Genomic DNA, 25,824 nt, shown 5'->3' with positions numbered 1-25,824 from the left:
CATCTTAAAATTGGATCCAGGCAAAATAGGAGGGAAATCAGGAAGTGCTTCTTCACACAAAGTGGAGTAGAAATCTGGAACCCATCTCCCCCAAAAACATTGTGGATGCTGGCGGACATTTGGATCTTTCAAGACTGAGATCGATAGATTTTTGTTGGGAAAGGGTATCAAGGGTTATTGAGCAATGGCGGGTAAATGGAATTGTGGTACAGATCAGCCATGATCTAACTGAATGGTTAATTTGAAGCTCGAGGGGCTGAGTGGCCTCCTCCTGTTGCTCTAACCTATGACCTCTGAACTTTCGTGGGCATGGGATGGGGTCCCCCTGTTGGTGAGAAGCTGTGCTGCAGATCCGGCAGGATTTAGCGATGGGCCCAGCGCTGAGTCGAATGGAACCCCTACATCTCCTCCATTGCGAAGTTGCCTCTGGTGCCAAACATTTCCTTTCCCCTCAGCAACTCCTAACTCTTTATAAAGTCCAAGTCCATCCAAAACTTCAATCCCGCTCCCTTATCTGGGGAGGTTCCAATGACATTATGATCGCACTCTTGAACAGGGTTAGTGACCCCGCGCCCCCTATGGCTGAATACCCTTCTGATACTCGCTATACAGGGGTGGGGGGGGGGGTGCGGGGAGGGGTGCGAGCGGAACCACTAACATGAGGCGCAGGGACGTGCTCATCCAGTGCAGGGCTTTCCCCCCTCCAGCGCGCCTATTTGGGAAATCCCGGAGCTCGGCCGTGTCCCCATTGCTGTTTGCCATCCAGACTCCCGAGCATCCCTCGAACAACTACACCTTGCATTTATATAGTGCCTTTAATGTAGTAAAATGTCCCAAGGTGCTTCACTGCAGCGTAATCAGACAGAAAGTGACACCGAGTCATATGAGAAGATATTAGGGCAGGTGACCAAAAGCTTGGTCAAAGAGGTAGGTAAAATGTAGGTCCCCTGCAGTCAGAATCAGGGGAAGTCATAACGGGGAACAAAGAAATGGCAGACCAATTGAACAAGTACTTTGGTTCGGTATTCACTAAGGAGGACACAAACAACCTTCCGGATATAAAAGGGGTCAGAGGGTCCAGTAAGAAGGAGGAACTGAGGGAAATCCTTATTAGTTGGGAAATTGTGTTGGGGAAATTGATGGGATTGAAGGCCGATAAATCCCCAGGGCCTGATGGACTGCATTCCAGAGTACTTAAGGAGGTGGCCTTGGAAATAGCAGATGCATTGACAGTCATTTTCCAACATTCCATAGACTCTGGATCAGTTCCTATGGAGTGGCGGGTTGCCAATGGAACCCCACTTTTTAAAAAAGGAGGGAGAGAGAAAACAGGGAATTATAGACCGGTCAGCCTGACATCAGTAGTGGGTAAAATGATGGAATCAATTATTAAGGATGTCATAACAGCGTATTTGGAAAGAGGTGACATGATAGGTCCAAGTCAGCATGGATTTGTGAAAGGGAAATCATGCTTGACAAATCTTCTGGAATCTTTTGAGGATGTTTCCAGTAGAGTGGACAAGGGAGAACCAGTTGATGTGGTGTATTTGGACTTTCAGAAGGCTTTCGACAAGGTCCCACACAAGAGATTAATGTGCAAAGTTAAAGCACATGGGATTGGGGGTAGTGTGCTGACGTGGATTGAGAACTGGTTGTCAGACAGGAAGCAAAGAGTAGGAGTAAATGGGTACTTTTTAGAATGGCAGGCAGTGACTAGTGGGGTACCGCAAGGTTCTGTGCTGGGGCCCCAGCTGTTTACACTGTACATTAATGATTTAGACGAGGGGATTAAATGTAGTATCTCCAAATTTGCGGATGACACTAAGTTGGGTGGCAGTGTGAGCTGCGAGGAGGATGCTATGAGGCTGCAGAGTGACTTGGATAGGTTAGGTGAGTGGGCAAATGCATGGCAGATGAAGTATAATGTGGATAAATGTGAGGTTATCCACTTTGGTGGTAAAAACAGAGAGACAGACTATTATCTGAATGGTGACAGATTAGGAAAAGGGGAGGTGCAACGAGACCTGGGTGTCATGGTACATCAGTCATTGAAGGTTGGCATGTAGGTACAGCAGGCGGTTAAGAAAGCAAATGGCATGTTGGCCTTCATAGCGAGGGGATTTGAGTACAGGGGCAGGGAGTTGTTACTACAGTTGTACAGGGCCTTGGTGAGGCCACACCTGGAGTATTGTGTACAGTTTTGGTCTCCTAACGTGAGGAAAGACATTCTTGCTATTGAGGGAGTGCAGCGAAGGTTCACCAGACTGATTTCCGGGATGGCGGGACTGACATATCTAGAAAGACTGGATCAATTGGGCTTGTATTCACTGGAGTTCAGAAGAATGAGAGGGGATCTCATAGAAACGTTTAAAATTCTGATGGGTTTAGACAGGTTAGATGCAGGAAGAATGTTCCCAATGTTGGGGAAGTCCAGAATCAGGGATCACAGTCTAAGGATAAGGGGTAAGCCATTTAGGACCGAGATGAGGAGAAACTTCTTCACCCAGAGAGTGGTGAACCTGTGGAATTCTCTACCACAGAAAGTTGTTGAGGCCAATTCACTAAATATATTCAAAAAGGAGTTAGATGTAGTCCTTACTACTAGGGGGATCAAGGGGTATGGCGAGAAAACAGGAATGGGGTACTGAAGTTGCATGTTCAGCCATGAACTCATTGAATGGCGGTGCAGGCTAGAAGGGCCGAATGGCCTACTCCTGCACCTATTTTCTATGCTTCTATGTTTCTATGTTAAGGAGCGCCTTAAAGATGGAAATAGAGGTAGAGAGGCGGAGAGGTTTAGGCAGGGAGTTCCAGAGCTTGGGGCCCAGGCAACAGAAGGCATGGCCAGCAATGGTGGAGCGATTATAATCGGGGATGCGCAAGAGGGCGGAATTAGAGGAGAGCGGACATCTCGGGGGGGGGGTTGTGGGGCTGGAGGAGATTACAGAGATAGGGAGGGGCGAGACCATGAAGGGATTTGAAAACAAGGATGATAATTTTTTAATTGAGGCGTTGCTTAATTGGGAGCCAATGGAGGTCAGCGAGCACTGGGGTGATGGGTGAGCGGGACTTGGTGCATGTTACGACACAGGCAGCTTTGGATGAGCGAAAGTTTACGACCTTTAAACCCCAGTGTGAGGTGACAGTTCAGCATAGCAGGGAAGTAAAAGCAAATCTTCCGTTTTTTGATATTGCGATTGCGGCACAGTGACATTGGGGGAGGGGGGATGGGAAGGAACAATAACCGCTGTTCCATCTAAACACCGCAGTGTCCATCCCCTGGAGCCTGGGCTCTGGGAGGTGAAATCCACGTCCTGCACCATTTCATTCAGCGAGTGCTGACACATTCCCACTTACTTACCTGTTCTTACTCAGACCTCGACTTGTTCATTTATCTGTTATTATTCAGATCTAGTATCAGAGGCTTTGTGAGAAAAAACTTTCTTACCTAACGAGTGGTTAGCATTTTGAACGCGCTGCCTGTTAAGGTATTGGTTACAGATTCAATAGTAGCTTTGAAATTGGATAAATATTTGAAGGGAAAAAATTGCAGGGATTATGGGGAAAGACTTGCATTTATATAGCGGCCTTCACGACCATCAGACGTCGCAAAGCGCTTTGCAGCCAATGAAGTATTTTTTGAAGTGTCGTCACTGCTGTAATGTTGAAAACGCACAGCAAGCTCCCAAAAACAGCAATGTGATAATGACTCGATAATCTGTTTTAGTGATGTTGATTGAGGGATAAATATTGACCAGAGCACCGGGGATAACTCGTCTGCCCTTGTTCAAAATAGTGCCATGGGATCTTTTACGTCCACCTGAGAGTTTAACGTCTCATCCAAAAGACGGCACCTCTGACAGTGCAGCACTCCCTCAGCACTGCACTGGAGTGTCAGCCTAAATTTATTTGTGCTCAAATCCCTAGAGTGGGACTTGAACCCACAACCTTCTGAGTCAGAGACGAGGGAGCTATGCACTGAGCCATGGCTGACATGAGAGCCACTGACTGGGACTGACTGGATTGCTCTTCGAAAGAGCTGGTGCTGACTCGATGGGCTGAATGGCGTCCTTCTGTGCTGTACTCTTCTATGTCAGCTGTAGCTCAGTGAATAGCACACTTGTCTCTGAATCAGAAGGTTGTGGGTTCAAGCTTCATTCATAGGACTTGAGCACATAAATCTAGGCTAACACTCCAGGGGAGTGCTGCACTGTCGGAGGTGCTGTCTTTTGGATGAGACGTTAAACTGAGGCCTTGTTTGCCTGCTCAGGTGGACGTAAAAGATCCCGTGGCACTATTTCGAAGAAGAGCAGGGGAGTTATCCCCGGTATCCTGGCCAATATTTGTCCCTCAATCAACATAACAAAAACAGATGATCTGGTCATTATCACATTGCTGTTTGTTGGGAGCTTGCTGTGCGCAAATTGGCTGCCGTGTTTCCCACATTACAACAGTGACTACACTCCAAAAGTACTTCAGTGGCTGTGAAACACTTTGAGAGGTCCAGTGGTCGTGAAAGGCGCTATATAAATGCAAGTCTTTCTTTCAGTGATCTGTTATTGTACAGAGCTAGAATTTGTTTTGCAGAAATGATCAGAATCGCAAGTGACGATGGAAAACTCCGGAATAACACTGAGGGTCCATCAGGGGTTGGAGAGGAAGGATCACCCTTGTTCAGGATCTTACACCCGATCCTTTCCCCATGCTGACGGACTTGCTGTGTGTTCCTGATTTCGATCTCACAGCCAGTGCCCCCACCCCTTGCTTTTTATTTATAATCCTTGAGTAGGATGACACAACCTGACTGCGGCAAAAAGCACACACAGAGGGGGAGAAAAACACCGCTTGTTTTTTGTATAATGCACACGGCGCTCAAGGGGTTAAGCAGCACCGAGTGCATGCAATGAAATATTCAGTCCCTGCTCCGCATTGCGATAAACAGGTTGCCTGCAGGTGGTTTTGCTGCAGCCTAGGGATGAGGTCATGGGTATCTGTTGCCTGCCGCTGCTATGGGAACCCAGGAGTATGCAGGCCACATGACAACAGGGACCAAGTTCTATTTAAAGGGGTAGTGTCCCTATGGTGGGCTTTGGGAGGGGGGAATAATGTTTTTTTGTGCTTGTTTTGGGGAAGAGGGAGAGAAAGAACTGACCTTTATTCGCATCGTCGAGGGTTTTGTTAGGATTTACGTCTTCAATGGAAGTGCTAGAGGGACAAAGAGGTTGCAAAAACATGAAGATGCTGCCCCTTTAAAACGCCATTCGCTTCCAGCAGCGACGGTAAATAAATAAATAAAATGGTTTCTACCTTGCAGTTTTCAGGCGACTGCAGGATGTGTAGTAGGAGCCTTGTGTTGTGTATAAAAGTTGGGCTGAATGGCCTGTTTCTGTGCTTTAACATTCTGTGCCATTCCCGTGCAGTCACCTGCCGAAGATACTGAGAGACACTCAGGAAAGGTGAAGGATGAGAGCGGGACGTCCAGTTATTGCAGTGTGGCTCCTCCAATCAATCACACAGAGGGGTATGTTGATGGGGTGAGATGAAGAGGGGTAGGAGAAGGCTCGTGTGGAGCATAAACACCGACATGGACCTGTTGGGCCGGATGGTCTGTTCCTGCACTGTACATTCTGTATAATATTTGTGATAGAGTTCCAATTAGTGTTCATTAGGATCTACTCGATGGGTCGAATGGTCCCCTTCTGTGCTGTACTGTTCTATGATTCTAAGTCATTTGCTTTAATTTTGTCCTGAATCTTAAGAACAGACGGAAACAAGAAAAGGCCATTCAGCCCATCAAGCCCGTGTACGCCTTACATCCTATCTTACAACCTTAAACATTCACTCCCTCCACCACCGGCGCACCGTGGCTGCAGTGTGTACCATCCACAAGATGCACTGCAGCAACTCACCAAGGCTTCTTCGGCAGCACCTCCCAAACCCGCGACCTCTACCACCGAGAAGGACAAAAGCAGCAGGTGCATGGGAACACCATCACCTCCAAGTTCCCCTCCAAGCTGCACACCATCCTGACTTGGAGATACACCGCCGCCCCTTCATCGTCGCTGGGTCAAAGTCCTGGAACTCCCTCCCTAACAGCACTGTGGGAGCACCTTCACCACACGGACTGCAACGGTTCAAGAAGGCGGCTCACCACCACCTTCTCAAGGGCAATTAGGGATGGGCAATAAATGCTGGTCTGGCCAGTGACTCCCACATCCCGTGAATGAATTTTTTAAAAACATGGACTGAACGCACCTGCTGAGGGAATATTCCACGATCCCAAAGGTAACAGAGCAAAACTCCAGAAAATCCATCCATCCCGATATCTTCACTCCTGGAACTCCCTACCTAACAGCACTGCAATAAAAAGAATAAAACCAGACGGACTACCCGGCATCGACCTCGGTACCGGCTTCAGACACGGCAACGGCACACCCAGCCCAGTCGACCCGGCAAAGTCCACCTCACCAACATGTGGGGATTCATGCCAAAATTGGGAGCGCTGACCCACAGACTAGTCAGGCAACAGCCTCAGTCATACTCACAGAATATTACCTTTCAGCCAATGACCCAGACTCCTCCATCACCATCCCTGGATATATCCTGTCCCACCGGCACAGACCCAACAGAGGTGGCGGCTCAGTCAGGAGGGAGTGGCCCTGGGTGTCCTCAGCATTGACTCCGGACCCCATAAAGCCACATGGCTTCAGGTCAAGCATGGGCAAGGAAACCTCCTGCTGATTACCACCTACCGCCCTCCCTCAGCTGATGAATCAGTGCTCCTCCATGTCGAACACTGCTTGGAAGAAGCACTGAGGGTAGCAAGGGCACAGAATGTACTCTTGGTGGGGGTCTTCAATGTCCATCACCAAGAGTGGCTCGGTAGCACCACTACTGACCGAGCTGGCTGGGTCCTGAAGGCCATGGCTGTCAGATTGGACCTGCGACAGGTGGTGAGAGAACCAACACATGGGAAAAACCTACTTGGCCACATCCTCACCAATGTCGCAGATGCATCTGTCTATGACAGCATTGGTAGTAGCTACCACCGCACAGTCATTGAGGAGATGAAGTCCCGTCTTCGTACTGAGGACACTATCCAAGTGCTGTGTGGCACTACCTAAATGGGATAGATTCAGAACAGATCTAGCAGCTCAAAACTGGGCATCTGAGGTGCTGTTGGCCATCAGCAGTAGCAGAATTGTATTCCACCACAATCTATAACCACATGGCCCGGCATATCCTTCACTCTACCATTATCATCAAGCCAGGGGACTAACCCTGGTTCAATGAGGAGTGTAGAAGAGCTTGCCAGGAGCAGCACCAGGCGTACCTAAAACTGAGGTGCCAACCTGGGGAAGCTGCAACACAGGACTACATGCATGCTAACCAGCGGAAGCAACATGCTATAGACAGGGCTGAGCGATCCCACAACCAACGGATCAGATCAAAACTCTGCAGCCGTGCCACATCCAGTCATGAACGGTGGTGGACAATTAAACAACTAACGGGAGGAGAAGGCTCCGTGAATATCCCCATCCTCAATGATGGCGGTGTCTAGCACATGAATGCAAAAGACAAGGCTGAAGTGTTTGCAACCATCTTCAGCCAGAAGTGCTGAGTGGATGATTCATATCAGCCTCCTCCTGAGGACCATCACAGAAGCCAGTCTTCAGCCAATTTGATTCACTAAATGTGATATCAAAAAACAGCTGAGTGCACTGGATACAGTAAAGGCTATGGGCCCGGCTGTCGTGCTGAAGACTTGTGCTCCAGAACTAGTCGTGCCTCTAGCCAAGTTGTTCCAGTTCAGCTACAACCCTGGCATCTATCCGACAATGTGGCCGGTCAAATCCAATCCAGCCAATTGCCGCCCCATCAGTCTACTCTCAAACATGCGCAAAGTGAAGAAAGGTGTCATCAGCAGTGCTATCAAGTGGCACTTACTCACCAATAATTTGCTCACCGATGCCCAGTCTGGGTTCCACCAGGACCAATTGGCTCCAGACCTCATTACAGCCTTGGCCCAAATATGGACAAAAGAGCTGAATTCCAAAGGTGAGGTCAGAGTGACTGCCCTTGACATCAGGCAGCATTTGAGCAAGTGTGGCATCAAGGAGCCCTAGTAAAATTGAAGTCAATGTGAATCAGGGGTAAAACTCTCCACTAGTTGGAGTCATACCTAACACAAAGGAAGACGGTTGTGGTTGTTGGAGGTCAATCATCTCAGCCCCAGGACATCGCTGCAGTTGTTTCTCAGGGCAGTGTCCTAGGCCCAACCATCTTCAGCTGCTTCATTAATGACCTTCCCTCCGTCATAAGGGTATGGGGAAAAAGCAGGAATATGGTGTTAAGATAGAATATTGAATGGCAGTGCAGACTCAAAGGGCCGAATAGCCTACTACTGCTCCTATTTTCTATGTTTCTATAAGGTCAGAAGGAGCTGTTCGCTGATGACTGCACCGTGTTCAGTTCCATTCACAACTTCTCAGATAATGGAGCAGTCCGTGCCCACATGCAGCAAGACCTGGACGACATTCAGGCTTGGGCTGATAAGTGGCAAGTAATATTCGTGCCACATAAGTGCCAGGCAATGACCATCTCCAACAAGCAAGAGTCTAACCACATCCCCTTGATATTCAACAGCATTACTATCGCCAAATCCCCTACCATCAACATCCTGGGGGTCACCATTGACCAGATACTTAACTGGACCAGCCACCTAAATACTGTGGCAACAAGAGCAGGTCAGAGGCTGGGTATTCTGTGGCGAGTGTCTCACTTCCTGACTCCCCAAGGCCTTTCCATAAGGCACAGGTCAGGAGTGTGATGGAACACTCTCCATTTGCCAGGATGAGTACAGCTCCAACAACACTCAAGAAGCTCGACACCATCCAGGACAAAGCGACCCACTTGGTTGACACCCCATCCACCACCTTAAACATTCACTCCCTGCACCATCGGCATATACAAGATGCACTGCAGCAACTCGCCAAGGCTTCTTCGGCAGCACCTCCCAAACCCGCGACCTCTCCCGCCTAGAAGGACAAGGGCAGCAGGTGCATGGGAACACCATCACCTCCACGTTCCACTCCAAGTCACACACCATCCTCACTTGGAAATACATCGCCGTTCCTTCATCGTCGCTGGGTCAAAATCCTGGAACTCCCTCCCTAACAGCACTGTGGGAGCACCTTCACCACATGGACTGCAGTGGTTCAAGAAGGCGGCTCACCACCACCTTCTCAAAGGCAATTAGGGATGGGCAATAAATGCTGGCTTTGCCAAAGATGCCCACATCCCAAGAATGATTTAAAAAAAACAAATTTCTCTCTGCTAAGTAGCTCCCTTGTGTCCTGATGGCGTGGGCATTTGCTGAGTTCATTTTCACAGGGGCCAGGCACCCTCTGGTACTTTGCGAAAGTGAGCCTTCTTCAAACGTGAGACAAGGCATTGAATGCTAGCAGACTATTTGACCATGAACGTCACCACACCCCAGCCCGATCCTATCCTCACCCAACGTGCTTTCCGATCGGGGTCAGAGTGGGGTGGGGGGTTGGTCACTGGATAGCAATCAGGAGCAGGACACTTGTCTACTATTCTCTTTCTCCATCCCAGGAGCACAGAGACTAGTCTAGTCCCTCTTCTGCCTCCCTGCTATTCAATCATGCCCTGCCCCTTTGCACAGACAACAACAACAACTTGCATTTATATAGTGCCTTTATCATCGTAAAACATCCTAAGGTGCTTCACAGGAGCGTTATCAAATAGAATTTGAAACCAAGCCACATAAGGAGATATTAGGACAGGTGACCAAATGCTTAGTCAAAGAGGTAGGTTTTAAGGAGTGTCTTAAGGAGGAGAGCGATGCGGAGAGGTTTAGGGAGGGAATGCCAGAGCCTAGGGCCTAGGCTGATGGCACAGCTGCCAATGGTGGAGCGTTTAAATAGGGGATACACAATAAACCAGAATTAGAGGGGCGCAGAGTTCTCGGGCTGGAGGAGGTTTTGGAAATTGGGAGGGGCGAGGCCACAGATAGATTTGAAAACAAGGATGGGAATTTTAACATCGAGGCATTAACGGAGCGGGAGCCAATGTAGGTCAACGAGCACAGGGGGCGATGGGTGATCGGGACTTGGTGCGAGTTAGGATACAGGCAGCAGAGTTTTGGATGAGCTCAAGTTTATGGAGAATGAAAGTTGGAAGGCCGACCAAAAGAGTGTTGGAGCATTGGAGGTAACATCGGCATGGATGAGACGTCAGCAGCAGAGGAGCTGAGGCAGGGGAGGGGACGGGCGATGTTATGGAGGTGGAAATAGATCGCCTTGGTGATGCCCCAACCTCCCACGGCCCAACAGAAGAGGAACATTAAGGGGAGAGGGGAAATTCGACATTGGGCAGAACTGAGGCAAGGACAGCTCAGTGGCCACACCACCCACCTGAAGCCAGTGTCAAGAGGCCCGCATTGTTTGCGGGTCTCATTTGAATGCTGCAGGCGACAAATAGGCTTCAGATCACCGGCTGTGAGACGGCTGGAGCTCGGCCGAGTCTTGGACTGAGCCAGGCTGCCAGGTTGGGCCTTGGGGCTTCATAAGGACATAAGAAATAGGAGCAGGAGTAGGCCCTACGGCCCCTCGAGCCTGCTCCGCCATTCAATAAGATCATGGCTGATCTGTTCTTGGCCTCAACTCCACTTCTCTGCCTGTTCCCATAATCGTTCACTCCCTTATCATTCAGAAATCTGTCTATCTCCACCTTAAATATATTCAATGGCCCAGCCTCCACAGCTCTCTGTGGTAGAGAACTCCAAAGATTCACGACCCTCTGAGAGAAGAAATTCCTCCTCATCTCTTTTTTAAACGGGCGACCCCTTATTCTGAGACTATGCCCCCTAGTTCTAGACTCCCCCATGAGGGGAAACATCCTCTCTGCGCCTACCCTGTCAAGCCCCCTCAGAATCTTATACGTTTCAATACGTCTCAGCCATCTAAACCCCAATGAGTGTAGGCCCAACCTGCTCAACCTTTCTTCAAATGACAACCCCTTCATCTCCGGAATCAACCTCGTGATCAACTTCTCTGAACTGCCTCCAATGCAAGTATATCCCTCCTGTCCTGGAGGGGAGAGAGGGGGTCGAGCTCAGGTCGGGAGCGGCCCGCAGTATTGTTTTGGAGCCGGTAGGACCCCAAATCACGGGCTCGCTGGTGAGACCGAGATTTCTTGTACTCCCCGTACTGTGCACTGATTGCTCAGCCTGTAGCGATACACCCCTCTGCTCAGGGTCAGCACTTCCAGGAAAGGACTCGAGAAGAATGCCTTTGGGGCCTCATGTGGCCGATGAGACTCGGTGACTGTTATGAGAGCGATTTGATGGTGGTAATGCTAGATCAGAGCTCGGATTGAAAAACTCTGCTGCTAATTAAAATGAAAGCCCACTTATTGCAGGCTGTAAGACAATCCCTGGGTTTCCAATGACTGTGGATCCACTCGTGTTTCACTCCACAATTGTGTTACTATCGGCTAATAAGCTTGCACTCATCTATAATTCCTCACATTTTCCACCAGGAACACGGCCCCTGGATTGAGGCAACGACGAGGAGCCGGAGGTTTGTCAACTGGAAATTCTCCCTTTAACTTTTGCCGTCCCAAAGGCTGAAGGCCCCCCGCCCGCCCGCCATGAATCGCTTGTCGCCCTCTGAGCGGGTGCAGAGGGGAGTGATCAAAAGGTTCGTCTGCGAGGAAAGGTTAAGGATGTTGGGCCCGGGGCGAGGAAAATCTGTGGGCGGAGGTCGCCGTGGTTACACTGGGGTCATGCCCGCCGGTGATGCCCAGCGCTCACCCTGCCGGAGAGAGGGCACCGCACTTACACTAAGTGAAGGGTTTCAACTCCCAGGACACAGGCTAAGTATCGGGCTAAAAACAGAACACGCTGTAAACAGTCAGCGGGTCAGGCAGCATCTGTGGAGAGAGAAGCAGAGTTAACGTTTCGGGTAGGTGACCTGTCACCTGAACGGGACGAAGTCGGAGATGTGACAGGTTTTAAGTGAGTGCAGAGGCTGGGAAAGGTGGGGGGAGGGGAGGACAGAACAAAAGGGAAGGTCTGTGATGGGGTGGAAGGCAGGAGAGATTCGAGAGACAAAAGGGATGATGGGACAAGGCAAAAGGAGATGGTAATGGGACAAGAAACAAAAGATGGGTCGAGAGGAGCTGTAAATGGCAATAGAATCATTACCAGCAGCTGCTGTCGGATAAAATGGGGTTCAGAGGTTATGATCTGAAATTGTTGAACTCGCTGTTGAGTCAAGAAGGTTGTAAAGTGCCTAATCGAAAGATGAGACAGAGTAGATAGAGAGAAACTGTTCTCATTGGCAGAAGGGTCGAGAACCAGAGGACACAGATTTAAGGCGATTGGCAAAAGAACCAAAGGCGACATGAGGAAAAACCTTTTTACGCAGCGAGTGTTCAGGATCTGGAATGCATGGCCTGAAAGGTTGGTGGAGGCAGATTCAATCATGGCTTTCAAAAGGGAATTGGATAAGTTCCTGAAGGAAAAACATTTGCAGGGCCCCGGGGAAAGGGCGAGGGAGTGGGACTGGCTGAAGTGCTCTTGCAGAGAGCCGGCACGGGCTCGATGGGCCCAGTGGCCTCCTGCTGTGCTGTAACCATTCGATGATTCTACGAGATGCTGTCCCTCGAGCTTCCGTTGAGCTTTGTTACAACAGTGGAGGAGGCTGAGGTCAGACCGAGAGTGGGACAGAGAATTAAAATGTCATATAAGTAGATGTAAGAGGCAGCTCCAAGTGTTTCTGGAGGGCAACGGGGTTGAGGGCTGTGGTGAGAAGGTGCCGAGTTATGGTTGAGATCAATTGTTGGGCATAAAGGCCCTTTGCTTACCTTCCTCAGTCTACAGTCTTTTCAAACCTAAGCTGACATCAACTAACCACCACATCTTCATCTGCTGTCTCTTCCCTCTTGCCGCTGTCATAGTGTCCTGTGTTAATGGGCTTGCGCGAGTCAAGGTTGTGATCGGGTTAGAGTGGAGCAAATTAACGGGGGTTCCTGCCTCTGATTCCTATTCACTGGCTGGTGCTGGAAATGGCTATAAGTAAATAGAAAGGAAGAAACAAATTGCATTTATATAGCATCTTTTGCCACCTCAGGATGCCCAAAAGCACTTCACAGCCAATGAAATACTTTTGAAGCGTAGTCACTGTTGTAATGTAGTAAGCGCGGCAGCCAACTTGCGCACAGCAAGCTCCCACAAATAGCAATGTGAGAATGACCAGATCATTTTTCTTTTTAGCAATGTTGGTTGAGGGATAAATATTGACCATTGCACCGGGGATAACTCCCCTGCTCTTCTTCGAAACAGTGCCATGGGATCTTTTACGTCCACCTGAGAGAGCAGGCGGACCCTTGATTTAACGTCTCATCTGAAAAACGGCAACCTCCAGCAGTGCAGCACTCCCTCAGCACTGCACTGGGAGAGTCAGCCTGGATTATGCTGAATGAGGACAGGATCCAATTTGACTTTGATGCCACCTGCACGTCACGGTCCAATAGCCTGCCGGCACCTGCTTTCGAGGTTGACAGATGAAGGATGGGCACTTCTCCGTGGCTCGGTACCCCAGCGCGAGTCGGCACCCTCAGAAGAGGAGGAAGGATAGGTAAAGACTGTCTCACCCTTTAACATTACACTGGATTACATTATATAGAATCTACGGCACAGAAACAGGCCATTCGGCCCAACCAGTCCATGCCGGCGTTTATGCTCCACTCGAGCCTCCTCCCATCTTTCCTCATCTCACTCTATCAGCATAACCCTCTATTCCCCTCTCCCTCAAATGCTTATCGAGCCTCCCCTTAAATGCATCGATACTATTCGCTTCAACCACTCCCTGTGGTAGCGAGTTCCACATTCTCACCACTCTTTGGGTAAAGAATTTTCTTCTGAATTCCCCATTGGATTTCTTGGTGACTCTCTTATATTGATGGCCTCTAGTTATGCTCTTCCCCACAAGTGGAAACATTCTCTCCGTATCCACCTTTCATGATTTTAAAGACCTCTATTAGGTCACCCCTCAGCCTTTTTTCAAGAGAAAAGAGACCCAGCCTGTTCATCCTTTCCTGATATGTATACGCTCGCATTGCTGGTATCATCCTTGTAAATCTTCTCTGCACCCTCTCCAGTGCCTCTATATCCTTTTTATAATAGGGCGACCAGAACTGTACGCAGTACTCGAAGTGTAGTCTAACCGAGGTTTGAATAGATCAAGTCAGGAGCGTGATGGAGTTCCCACTTCTTGCCTGGACAGGTGCAGCTGCAACAACGCGCAAGAAGCTCGACACCATACAAGACAGAGCAACTTACAGGTGCTCCCTGCCACTGGACTCCAGTACCGGCTCACAGTGACTGCAGGGTGCAGCATCTACAGGATGCACTGCAGCAACTCACCAAGGTTACTTTAACAGCACCTCCCATCCTCTGCAACCTCTACAATAAAACAGACAAGAGCAGGAATGTCACAAGAACACTATCGCCTCCAAGTTCGCTTCCTAGGACTTGGACACATATCGGTGTTTCTTCGTCATGACTGGGATTCCCCACCTAACACCATTGGGCAGCCCCATCCCCACAAGGACTGTTGTAGTTCAAAACAAAGGCCCATCACCACATTAGCAACATAGGATCAACAGGAGGCCAATCAGCCTTATCCACCATTCGATGAGATCATCGCCGATCTGTATCTTAACTCGCTTGGCTCCATATTCCTTAATACCCTTGGCTGTGCAAAACTCTATCGATCTCTCACATTTATGAGGATAACTAGATATGAGCACTGAATGTGGGCTCGCCAGCAATTCCTACATTCTGAGACTAAAGCTTTAAAAAAAGGAGAACATTAACACAGGCTGTAGACAATGAGATCTCGTGTATTCGCTGCATGGTTCAACTCAACTTGATTGGGCCTCAATCAACATAAAGCAAATAAATATGAAGTATAGTCTTTAAAGGGGAAGGTATAGCTCCAGGGTACGTTAGAGGAGTAGTAGATCGGGGGTAAGTATAGGGGATTGGGCAGAGAGTGAGGCTGAGGTATGGGATTGGGTAGTGAGTGAGGTTGGTACAGGACTTGGGGTACAGAGGGAGGTTGGTACAGGGGTTGGAGGGGAGTGAAGTTGGTACAGGGGTTGGGTACAGAGGGAGGTTGGTACAGGACTTGGGGTACAGAGGTTGGTACAGGGGTTGGGGTACAGAGGGAGGTTGGTACAGGGGTTGGGGTACAGAGGGAGGTTGGTACAGGGGTTGGGGTACAGAGGGAGGTTGGTACAGGGGTTGGGGTACAGAGGGAGGTTGGTACAGGGGTTGGGGTGGGGAGGGAGGTTGGTACAGGGGTTGGGGTACAGAGGGAGGTTGGTACAGGGGTTGGGGTGGGGAGGGAGGTTGGTACAGGGGTTGGGGTACAGAGGGAGGTTGGTACAGTGGTTGGGGGGAGTGAGGTTGGTACAGGGGTTGGGGTACAGAGGGAGGTTGGTACAGGACTTGGGGTACAGAGGTTGGTACAGGGGTTGGGGTACAGAGGGAGTTTGGTACAGGGGTTGGGGGGAGTGAGGTTGGTACAGGGGTTAGGGTACAGAGGGAGTTGGTACAGGGGTTGGGGTACAGAGGGAGGTTGGTACAGGACTTGGGGTACAGAGGGAGGTTGGTACAGGACTTGGGGTAGAGAGGGAGGTTGGTACAGAGGTTGGGGGGAGTGAGGTTGGTACAGGGGTTAGGGTACAGAGGGAGGTTGGTACAAGACTTGGGGTACAGAGGGAGGTTGGTACAGGGGTTGGGGGGAATGATACAGGACTTGGGGTACAGAGGGAGGTTGGTACAGGGGTTAGGGTACAGAGGGAGTTTGGTACAAGACTTGGGGTACAGAGGGAGGTTGGTACAGGGGTTGGGGGGAGTGATACAGGACTTGGGGTACAGAGGGAGGTTGGTACAGGACTTGGGGTACAGAGGGAGGTTGGTATAGGACTTGGGGTACAGAGGGAGGTTAGTACAGGGGTTAGGGTACAGAGGGAGGTTGGTACAGGACTTGGGGTAGAGAGGGAGGTTGGTACAGGGGCTGGGGTACAGAGGGAGGTTGGTACAGGGGTTAGGGTACAGAGGGAGGTTGGTACAAGACTTGGGGTACAGAGGGAGGTTGTAGTTTGAAACAAGGCACTCAGGATTGTCCCATTCTTTGTCTTGACACAATTGCAAGGTAATCCTTTTTCTGTCGCCCGCTCAACCTTGTGCACCTTTTAATTAGAGGCTGTGTGAGAGCATGATCGTCAGACAGAACGCTCTGGAAACTTCTGATGTTGCTATGTAATATGCCTTGGAGTGTGTAAAGATCCCTGGGGTTGTGCGGAAAGGGAACAGCTCAAAAATACTGCTTCGTGAAGCAACAAAGAAAACGCCTTTGAAAGCACAGATGTCAGATACCAAGCATTAGAATTCAGTGAGGTTGAGGGAGTGGGAAGGAGATTAAAGAACCCCCACCACCCACACCCCCATGCCCCTCCCCCGTGATCTCCGCCCCCCCTCCCCCAGCCCCAGGCCTCCCCAACTCCGCTCCCCCACCCCCACGCCCCCACACCTCCGCCCCCCCCTACTGCCGGGCTTCCCAGCCCTGGGTCTCCCCCACCTCTACCCTCCCATCCCCGAGCCCCCCCACCCCCATGCCCCCCCCCACACCTGGGCCCCCACACCTCCGCCCCCCACACTCCTGGGCCCCCCTACCACATCTGGGCCCCCACACCTCTTTGCCCCCCACCCCCATGCCCCCTCCCCACCACCTGGCCCCCCCACCTTCTCCCCCCTCACTCCTGGGCCCCCACACCTCTGCTCCCCCACCCGCAGGCTCTCCCGCCCCCTGCCCGCCCCCACCTCCGTGCCCCCCCACCCCCAGGTACCCCCAGGCCCTACATGTCCTTGCCAGTCAGAAGGAAGATTATGGGCACCATTCGGAAATCTCTTTCTTATTGAAATACACTTTATGTGTGATTATGGCAATTACATGCTTAAAAAGAAAGACTTGCATTTATATAGCGCCTTTCACGACCACCGGACCTCTCAAAGCGCTTTACAGCCAATGAAGTACTTTTGGAGTGTAGTCACTGTTGTAATGTGGGAACCGTGGCAGCCAATTTACACACAGCGAGCTTCCACAAACAGCAATGTGATAATGACTAGATAATCTGTTTTTGTTATGTTGATTGAGGGATAAATATTGGCCACAACACCGGGGATAACTCCCCTGCTCTTCTTCAAAATATTGCCATGGGATCTTTTACATCCACCTGAGAGAGCAGACGGAGCCTTGGTTTAACGTCTCATCTGAAAGACGGCACCTCCGACAGTGCGGCGCTCCCTCAGCACTGCACTAGAGTGTCAGCCTGGATGTATGTGCTTAAGTCCCTGGAGTGGGACTTGAACCCACGACCTTCCGACTCAGGGGGCGAGTGCGCTGCCCACTGAGCCACAGCTGGCACTACCAGGACTGTGAATTGCCCCTAGTTTACAATAGTGTCGGGTTTAATGACATGGCAAGAGGAAACATGTGCAGGTCAACGGGGATCGAGCAGGGGAGTGGGACGAATTGGATTGCTCTTTTCGAGAGCTGGCACAAGCACGATAGGCTGAATGGCTTCCTTCTGTGCTGTGTCATTCTATGACTCCAGTATGAGCATTTGTAGACATTCCTTACTTCAGTAAGAGACTGTGTTTTAAATCAAATTGAGTTTGTAATTTTGAGATATTCTTGTACTGTTTGATGTATCAATTCGATAACCAGTTTGAAACAGACTGCTTTATGTAATGTTTCTTTTCACTTAATCCTTTTCACTCAATCCTAGGTTCTGAAGAACTCAAACGCAAGTTCAAAATAAGAATGTGACATTGGTGAGCTAAGACCCCTCCCCCTCCCCAATGTCAGGCATGTCCTGGGCTCCAATCAGGGCTGGATTAAGAACCTGGGGCAAACTGATCCAAATGGGCCTATAGTTATGTTTGTTCTTGTTCATTACATTATGTCTATGATTCTGATTTTGAGTATGAAAACATAGGCCGGTATATTCAACAATGAAAGCATATATTCTGTAGGTATATATTCTGGTTCTGGTAACATTGCAATACTAGATTCCTATACATATATGCAAATTTCTCTCAATAACATCTGAAATAAAACAGGCTGGTACATGTTCTGTATATCGGTACATTAGTGTATATAGGTACTCCTGTATATCGGTACATTATTGTATATAGGTACTTCTGTATATCGGTACATTATTGTATATAGGTACTTCTGTATATCGGTACATTATTGTTTATAGGTACTTCTGTATATCGGTACATTAGTGTATATAGGTACTTCTGTATATCGGTACATTAGTGTATATAGGTACTTCTGTATATCGGTATAAATAACTGAATCTACTTTCCATGGTCTTGTTTCTCTTCTCTTATTGTCTATTCTATTCAGACTATTTGGGAGGCCTTATATTTTTTTTCTCTACTTTTATTTGGTGGGCCTAGGTTCTTTGGTGGGCCTGGGGCTGCAGATCTATCTGCCACATGGTTAATCCGCCCCTGGCTTCAATCATTGCGGGCAGCAGGGGGGGCACCAGGACCGGCCTCTGTGCCCGTAGACCAGTGAGGATCACAAGCAGGAGGGGTTCCTGATCACCATCCAGTGACGGTTGCCTGAACACGGCCGCCTGTGGATCGGGTGGGGAGAGGGCCAGGCGTGGCAGCAGTACTCTCCATGGTAGAGTAGGAAGCTTAGGGACATAGGAGGAGGCCAGTCAGCCCCTGAGGCCTGCTCCGCCAATCAGTGAGATCCCTGCTCTCAGCACCTCAGCACCATTGGCCCGTCGATCTCACTGCCTGGGCTCACACCTGGGGAACGGTGTCTCGGGTGAGGTCTCAGAGAGTGACGGACATCTGGGGAATGGTCTCCCAACTCAGGAGTGGGGAGGAGAGATTATTCCAGACACAGTGGGGAAAATGGCAACTCTCCGACCGCCCCCCCCAATCACTCTCACCCTCCCACTCTCCCCCCCTCAATCGCTCCCACCCTCCCAATCTCCCCCCTCATCGCTCCCACCCTCCCACTATCCCCCCCCCAATCGCTCCCACCCTCCCCCTCAATCGTTCCCACCCTCCCAATCTCCCCCCCATCCCTCCCACCCTCACACTCTCCCCCCCCAATCGCTCCCACCCTCCCCCCCAATCGCTCTCACCCTCCCACTCTCCCCACCCCCAATCGCTCCCACCCTCCCACTCTACCGCCCCCAATCGCTCCCACCCTCCCACTCTCCTTCCCCCATCGCTCCCACCCTCCCACCCTCCCCCCCCATCGCTCCCGCCCTCCCCCCCCATCGCTCCCACCCTCCCACTCTTCCCCCCGCAATCGCTCCCACCCTTCCACTCTCCCCCCCCACCGCTCCCACCCTCCCCCCCAATCGCTCCCACCCTCCCACTCTCCCCCCCCCCATCGCTCCCACTCTCCCAATCTCCCACCCCCATCGCTCCCAATCTCCCCCCGTCCCCCCCAATCGCTCCCATCCTCCCACTCCGCCCCCCCAATCGCTCCCATCCTCCCACTCCCCCCCCCATCGCTCCCACCCTCCCACTCTCCTCCCACCCTATTGCTCCCACCCTCCCCCCCAATCGCTCCCACCCTCCCACTCTCCCCACCCCCATTGCTCCCACCCTCCCACCCTATCGCTCCCACCCTCCCAATCTCCCCTCCCCAATCGCTCCCACCCTCCCACTCTCCCCCCCATCGCTCCCACCCTCCCACTCTCCCCCCTCAATCGCTCCCATCCTCCCACTCCCCCCCCAATCGCTCCCACCCACAATCGCTCCCACTCTCCCACTCTCCCCCCCATTGCTCCCACCCTCCCCCCCAATCGCTCCCACCCTCCCACTCTCCCCCCCCCAACTCTCCCCCCCAATCGCTCCCACCCTCCCACCCTCCCCCGCAATCATTCCACCCTCCCACTCCCACCCCCCAATCACTCTCACCCTCCCACTCTCCCAACTACCCCCCCTTTAGCCAGCTTTCCCTCCTGCATATGACTTCCATCTGTAACTCCCATTACCCGACGTGTAGGGAACGGAAGAAGGAATGTAAAAGAGAATTATAAAAATAACTTCGTGAGCAATGTTGTGCAAGAACGCAGGTGTGAGCGATCGTGCTTATATGTGCCACAGTCCTCATTCATTTTTTCTTGTTTCTATACAGGGCAGCGGGGAGAGTGCAGACTTCCTCTGACAAGCCATAACACCTCACTCCTGCACTTAGGGCAGAGGTGGGTTCAAGACATGTCGGAGGCTGGGCGTGGACCAGGATCAGCCTGTATAGAAATCCCGTGTAATAGCTCGGTCACGTGTTATGCTCCTCCTGTACCATGTGGGAATTCAGGGACGATACCAGTGCTCCTGACAACTACGTGTGCAGGAAGTGTATCCGCCTTCAGCTCCTGATGGACCGCGTTGCAGAGTTGGAGCTAAGGGTGGATTCACTCTGGAACATCCACGATGCTGAGAATGACGTGAGTAGCACATGTAGCGAGCTGGTCGTACCGCAGGGAAAGGGTCCACAGCCAGATAGGGAATGGAAGACCAGCAGGAAGAGCAGTGCAAGGAAGGTAGTGCAGGGGTCCCCTGTGGTCATCCACCTGCAAAACAGATGCACTGCTTTGGGTACTGTTGGGGGGGATGACTCATCAGGGGAGGGCAGCAGCAGCCAAGTTCATGGCACCATGGCTGGCTCTGTTGCACAGGAGGGCAGGAAAAAGAGTGGGAGTGCGATAGTGATAGGGGATTCAATTGTAAGAGGAATAGATAGGCGTTTCTGCAGCCGCAACCGAGACTCCAGGATAGTATGTTGCCTCCCTGGTGCAAGGGTCAAGAATGTCTCGGAGCGGGTGCAGGACATTCTAAAAAGGGAGGGAGAACAGCCAGTTGTCGTGGTGCACATTGGTACCAACGACATAGGTAAAAAATGGGATGAGGTCCTACGAAACAAATTTAAGGAGCTAGGAGCTAAATTAAAAAGTAGGACCTCAAAAGTAGTAATCTCGGGATTGCTACCAGTGCCACGTGCTAGTCAGAGTAGGAATCGCAGGATAGTGCAGATGAATACGTGGCTTGAGCAGTGGTGCAGCAGGGAGGGATTCAAATTCCTGGGGCATTGGAACCGGTTCTGGGGGAGGTGGGACCAGTACAAACCGGACGGTCTGCACCTGGGCAGGACCGGAACCAATGTCCTAGGGGGAGTGTTTGCTAGTGCTGTTGGGGAGGAGTTAAACTAATATGGCAGGGGGATGGGAACCAATGCAGGGAGACAGAGGGAAACAAAAAGGAGACAAAAGCAAAAGACAGAAAGGAGATGAGGAAAAGTGGAGGGCAGAGAAACCCAAGTCAAAGAACAAAAAGGGCCACTGTGCAGCAAAATTCTAAAAGGACAAAGGCTTTGTGTCTTAATGCAAGCAGTATCCGCAATAAGGTGGATGAATTAACTGTGCAAATAGATGTTAACAAATATAATGTGATTGGGATTACAGAGACATGGCTCCAGGATGATTAGGGCTGGGAACTCAACATCCAGGGGTATTCAACATTCAGGAAGGATAGAATAAAAGGAAAAGGAGGTGGGGTAGCATTGCTGGTTAAGGAGGAGATTAATGCAATAGTTAGGAAGGACATTAGCTTGGATGATGTGGAATCTATATGGGTAGAGCTGCAGAACACCAAAGGGCAAAAAACGTTAGTGGGAGTTGTGTACAGACCTCCAAACAGTAGTAGTGATGTTGGGGAGGGCATCAAACAGGAAATTAGGGGTGCATGCAATAAAGGTGCAGCAGTAATAATGGGTGACTTTAATATGCACATAGATTGGGCTAACCAAACTAGAAGCAATACGGTGGAGGAGGATTTCCTGGAGTGCATAAGGGATGGTTTTCTAGACCAATATGTCGAGGAACCAACTAGGGGGGAGGCCATCTTAGACTGGGTGTTGTGTAATGAGAGAGGATTAATTAGCAATCTCGTTGTGCGAGGCCCCTTGGGGAAGAGTGACCATAATATGGTGGAATTCTGCATTAGGATGGAGAATGAAACAATTAATTCAGAGACCATGGTCCAGAACTTAAAGAAGGCTAGCTTTGAAGGTATGAGGCGTGAATAGGATAGATTGGCGAATGATACTTAAGGGGTTGACTGTGGATGGGCAATGGCAGACATTTAGAGACCGCATGGATGAATTACAACAATTGTACATTCCTGTCTGGCGTAAAAATAAAAAAGGGAAGGTGGCTCAACCGTGGCTATCAAGGGAAATCAGGGATAGTATTAAAGCCAAGGAAGTGGCATACAAATTGGCCAGAAATAGCAGCGGACCCGGGGACTGGGAGAAATTTAGAACTCAGCAGAGGAGGACAAAGGGTTTGATTAGGGCAGGGAAAATAGAGTACGAGAGGAAGCTTGCAGGGACCATTAAGACGGACTGCAAAAGCTTCTATAGATATGTAAAGAGAAAAAGGTTAGTAAAGACAAACGTAGGTCCCCTGCAGTCAGAATCAGGGGAAGTCATAACGGGGAACAAAGAAATGGCAGACCAATTGAACAAGTACTTTGGTTCGGTATTCACTAAGGAGGACACAAACAACCTTCCGGATATAAAAGGGGTCAGAGGGTCTAGTAAGGAGGAGGAACTGAGGGAAATCCTTATTAGTCAGGAAATTGTGTTGGGGAAATTGATGGGATTGAAGGCCGATAAATCCCCAGGGCCTGATGGACTGCATCCCAGAGTACTTAAGGAGGTGGTCTTGGAAATAGCGGATGCATTGACAGTCATTTTCCAACGTTCCATTGACTCTGGATCAGTTCCTATGGAGTGGAGGGTAGCCAATGTAACCCCACTTTTTAAAAAAGGAGGGAGAGAGAAAACAGGGAATTATAGACCGGTCAGCCTGACATCGGTAGTGGGTAAAATGATGGAATCAATTATTAAGGATGTCATAGCAGTGCATTTGGAAAGAGGTGACATGATAGGTCCAAGTCAGCATGGATTTGTGAAAGGGAAATCATGCTTGACAAATCTTCTGGAATTTTTTGAGGATGTTTCCAGTAGAGTGGACAAGGGAGAACCAGTTGATGTGGTATATTTGGACTTTCAGAAGGCTTTCGACAAGGTCCCACACAAGAGATTAATGTGCAAAGTTAAAGCACATGGGATTGGGGGTAGTGTGCTGACATGGATTGAGAACTGGTTGTCAGACAGGAAGCAAAGAGTAGGAGTAAATGGGGACTTTTCAGAATGGCAGGCAGTGACTAGTGGGGTACCGCAAGGTTCTGTGCTGGGGCCCCAGCTGTTTACACTGTACATTAATGATTTAGACGAGGGGATTAAATGTAGTATCTCCAAATTTGCGGATGACACTAAGATGGGTGGCAGTGTGAGCTGCGAGGAGGATGCTATGAGGCTGCAGAGTGACTTGGATAGGTTAGTGGGCAAATGCATGGCAGAAGAAGTATAATGTGGATAAATGTGAGGTTATCCACTTTGGTGGTAAAAACAGAGAGACAGACTATTATCTGAATGGTGACAGATTAGGAAAAGGGGAGGTGCAACGAGACCTGGGTGTCATGGTACATCAGTCATTGAAGGTTGGCATGCAGGTACAGCAGGCGGTTAAGAAAGCAAATGGCATGTTGGCCTTCATAGCAAGGGGATTTGAGTACAGGGGCAGGGTGGTGTTGCTGCAATTGTGCAGGGCCTTGGTGAGGCCACACCTGGAGTATTGTGTACAGTTTTGATCTCCTAACCCGAGGAAGGACATTCTTGCTATTGAAGGAGTGCAGCGAAGGTTCACCAGACTGATTCCCGGGATGGTGGGACTGACCTATCAAGAGAGACTGGATCAACTGGGCTTGTATTCACTGGAGTTCAGAAGAATGAGAGGGGACCACATAGAAACGTTTAAAATTCTGACAGGGTTAGACAGGTTAGATGCAGGAAGAATGTTCCCAATGTTGGGGAAGTCCAGAACCAGGGGACACAGTCTAAGGATAAGGGGTAAGCCATTTAGGACCGAGATGCGGAGAAACTTCTTCACCCAGAGAGTGGTGAACCTGTGGAATTCTCTACCACAGAAAGTTGTTGAGGCCAATTCACTAAATATATTCAAAAAGGAGTTAGATGAAGTCCTTACTACTCGGGGGATCAAGGGGTATGGCGAGAAAGCAGGAATGGGGTACTGAAGTTGCATGTTCAGCCATGAACTCACTGAATGGCGGTGCAGGCTAGAAGGGCCGAATGGCTTACTCCTGCACCTATTTTCTATGTTTCTATGTTTCTAACCATGGCAAGGTAAGCAATGCAGTAAGACATTCCTGATTAGTGGAAGAGCTTCCTCAGTGGTCAGTGGATATTTCACCATCGGGTGTAGAACTGAGGCACACAGACCTGCCTCAGATTCCAAGCTTGATCTGCTCAGTGTGCTGAGTTTGGGTGCATGTGCATGTGCATGTGTGTATGTGAGTGTGTGTGTGCGTGTTTGTGTGCACGTGTATGCACGTGTGCGTGTGTGATTGTGTGTGCGTGTAATTGTGTGTGTTTGTGTGTGCATATGTGCATTTGTGATTGTGTGTGCATGTGATTTTGTGTGTGTGTGTGTGTGCGTGTGCGTGTGCGTGTGTGTTCCTGTGTGTGTGTGTGTACATGTTTGTGTGTGTGCGTGTTTGCGTGTGTGTTTGTGTGTGTGTGCGTGCGGGTGTGTGTGTGTGTGTATGTGTGAGAGAGTGTGCGTGTGTGTGAGTGTGAGTGTGAGTGTGTGTGCATGTGTGAGTGCGAATGTGTGTGTGTGTATGTTTGTGTGTGTATGAGTGTGTGTGAAACATAGAAACATAGAAAATATGTGCAGGAGTAGGCCATTCGGCCCTTCGAGCCTGCACCACCATTCAATATCATGACTGATCATTCACCTCAGTACCCCTTTCTTGCTTTCTCTCCATACCACTTGATCCCTTTAGCCCTTTAGCCGTAAGGGCCATATCTACTCCCTCTTGAATATATCCAATGAACTGGCATCAACAACTCTCTGCAGTAGGGAATTCCACAGGTTAACAACTCTCTGAGTGAAGAAGTTTCTCCTCATCTCAGTCCTAAATGGCTTACCCCTTATCCTAGACTGTGTCCCTGGTTCTGGACTTCCCCAACACTGGGAACATTCTTCCTGCATCTAACCTGTCCAGTCCCGTCAGACTTTTATATGTTTCTATGAGATCCCCTATCATCCTTCTAAACTCCAGTGAATACAGGCCCAGTCGATCCAGTCTCTCCTCATATGTCAGTCCTGCCATCCCGGGAATCAGTCTGGTGAACCTTCGTTGCACTCCCTCAATAGCAAGAACGTCCTTCCTCAGATTAGGAGACCAAAACTGAACACAATATTCCAGGTGAGGCCTCACTAAGGCCCTGTACAACTGCATAAGACTTCCCTGCTTCTATACTCAAATCCCCTAGCTATGAAGGCCAACATATCATTTGCCTTCTTCACCGCCTGCTGTACCTGCATGCCAACTTTCAATGACTGATGTACCATGACACCCAGGTCTCGTTGCATCTCCCCTTTTCCTAATCTGCCTCCATTCAGATAATATTCTGCCTTCGTGTTTTTGCCCCCAAAGTGGATAACCTCACATTTATCCACATTATACTGCATCTGCCACGCGTTTGCCCAATCACCTAACCTGTCCAAGTCACCCTGCAGCCTTTTAGC

Source organism: Pristiophorus japonicus, chromosome 13 (genome assembly GCF_044704955.1).
Source record: "Pristiophorus japonicus isolate sPriJap1 chromosome 13, sPriJap1.hap1, whole genome shotgun sequence".
Classification (NCBI taxonomy): Eukaryota; Metazoa; Chordata; class Chondrichthyes; family Pristiophoridae; genus Pristiophorus; species Pristiophorus japonicus.
The sequence above is the reverse complement of the archived record's forward strand: the minus strand, read 5'-3'. Positions refer to the sequence as shown.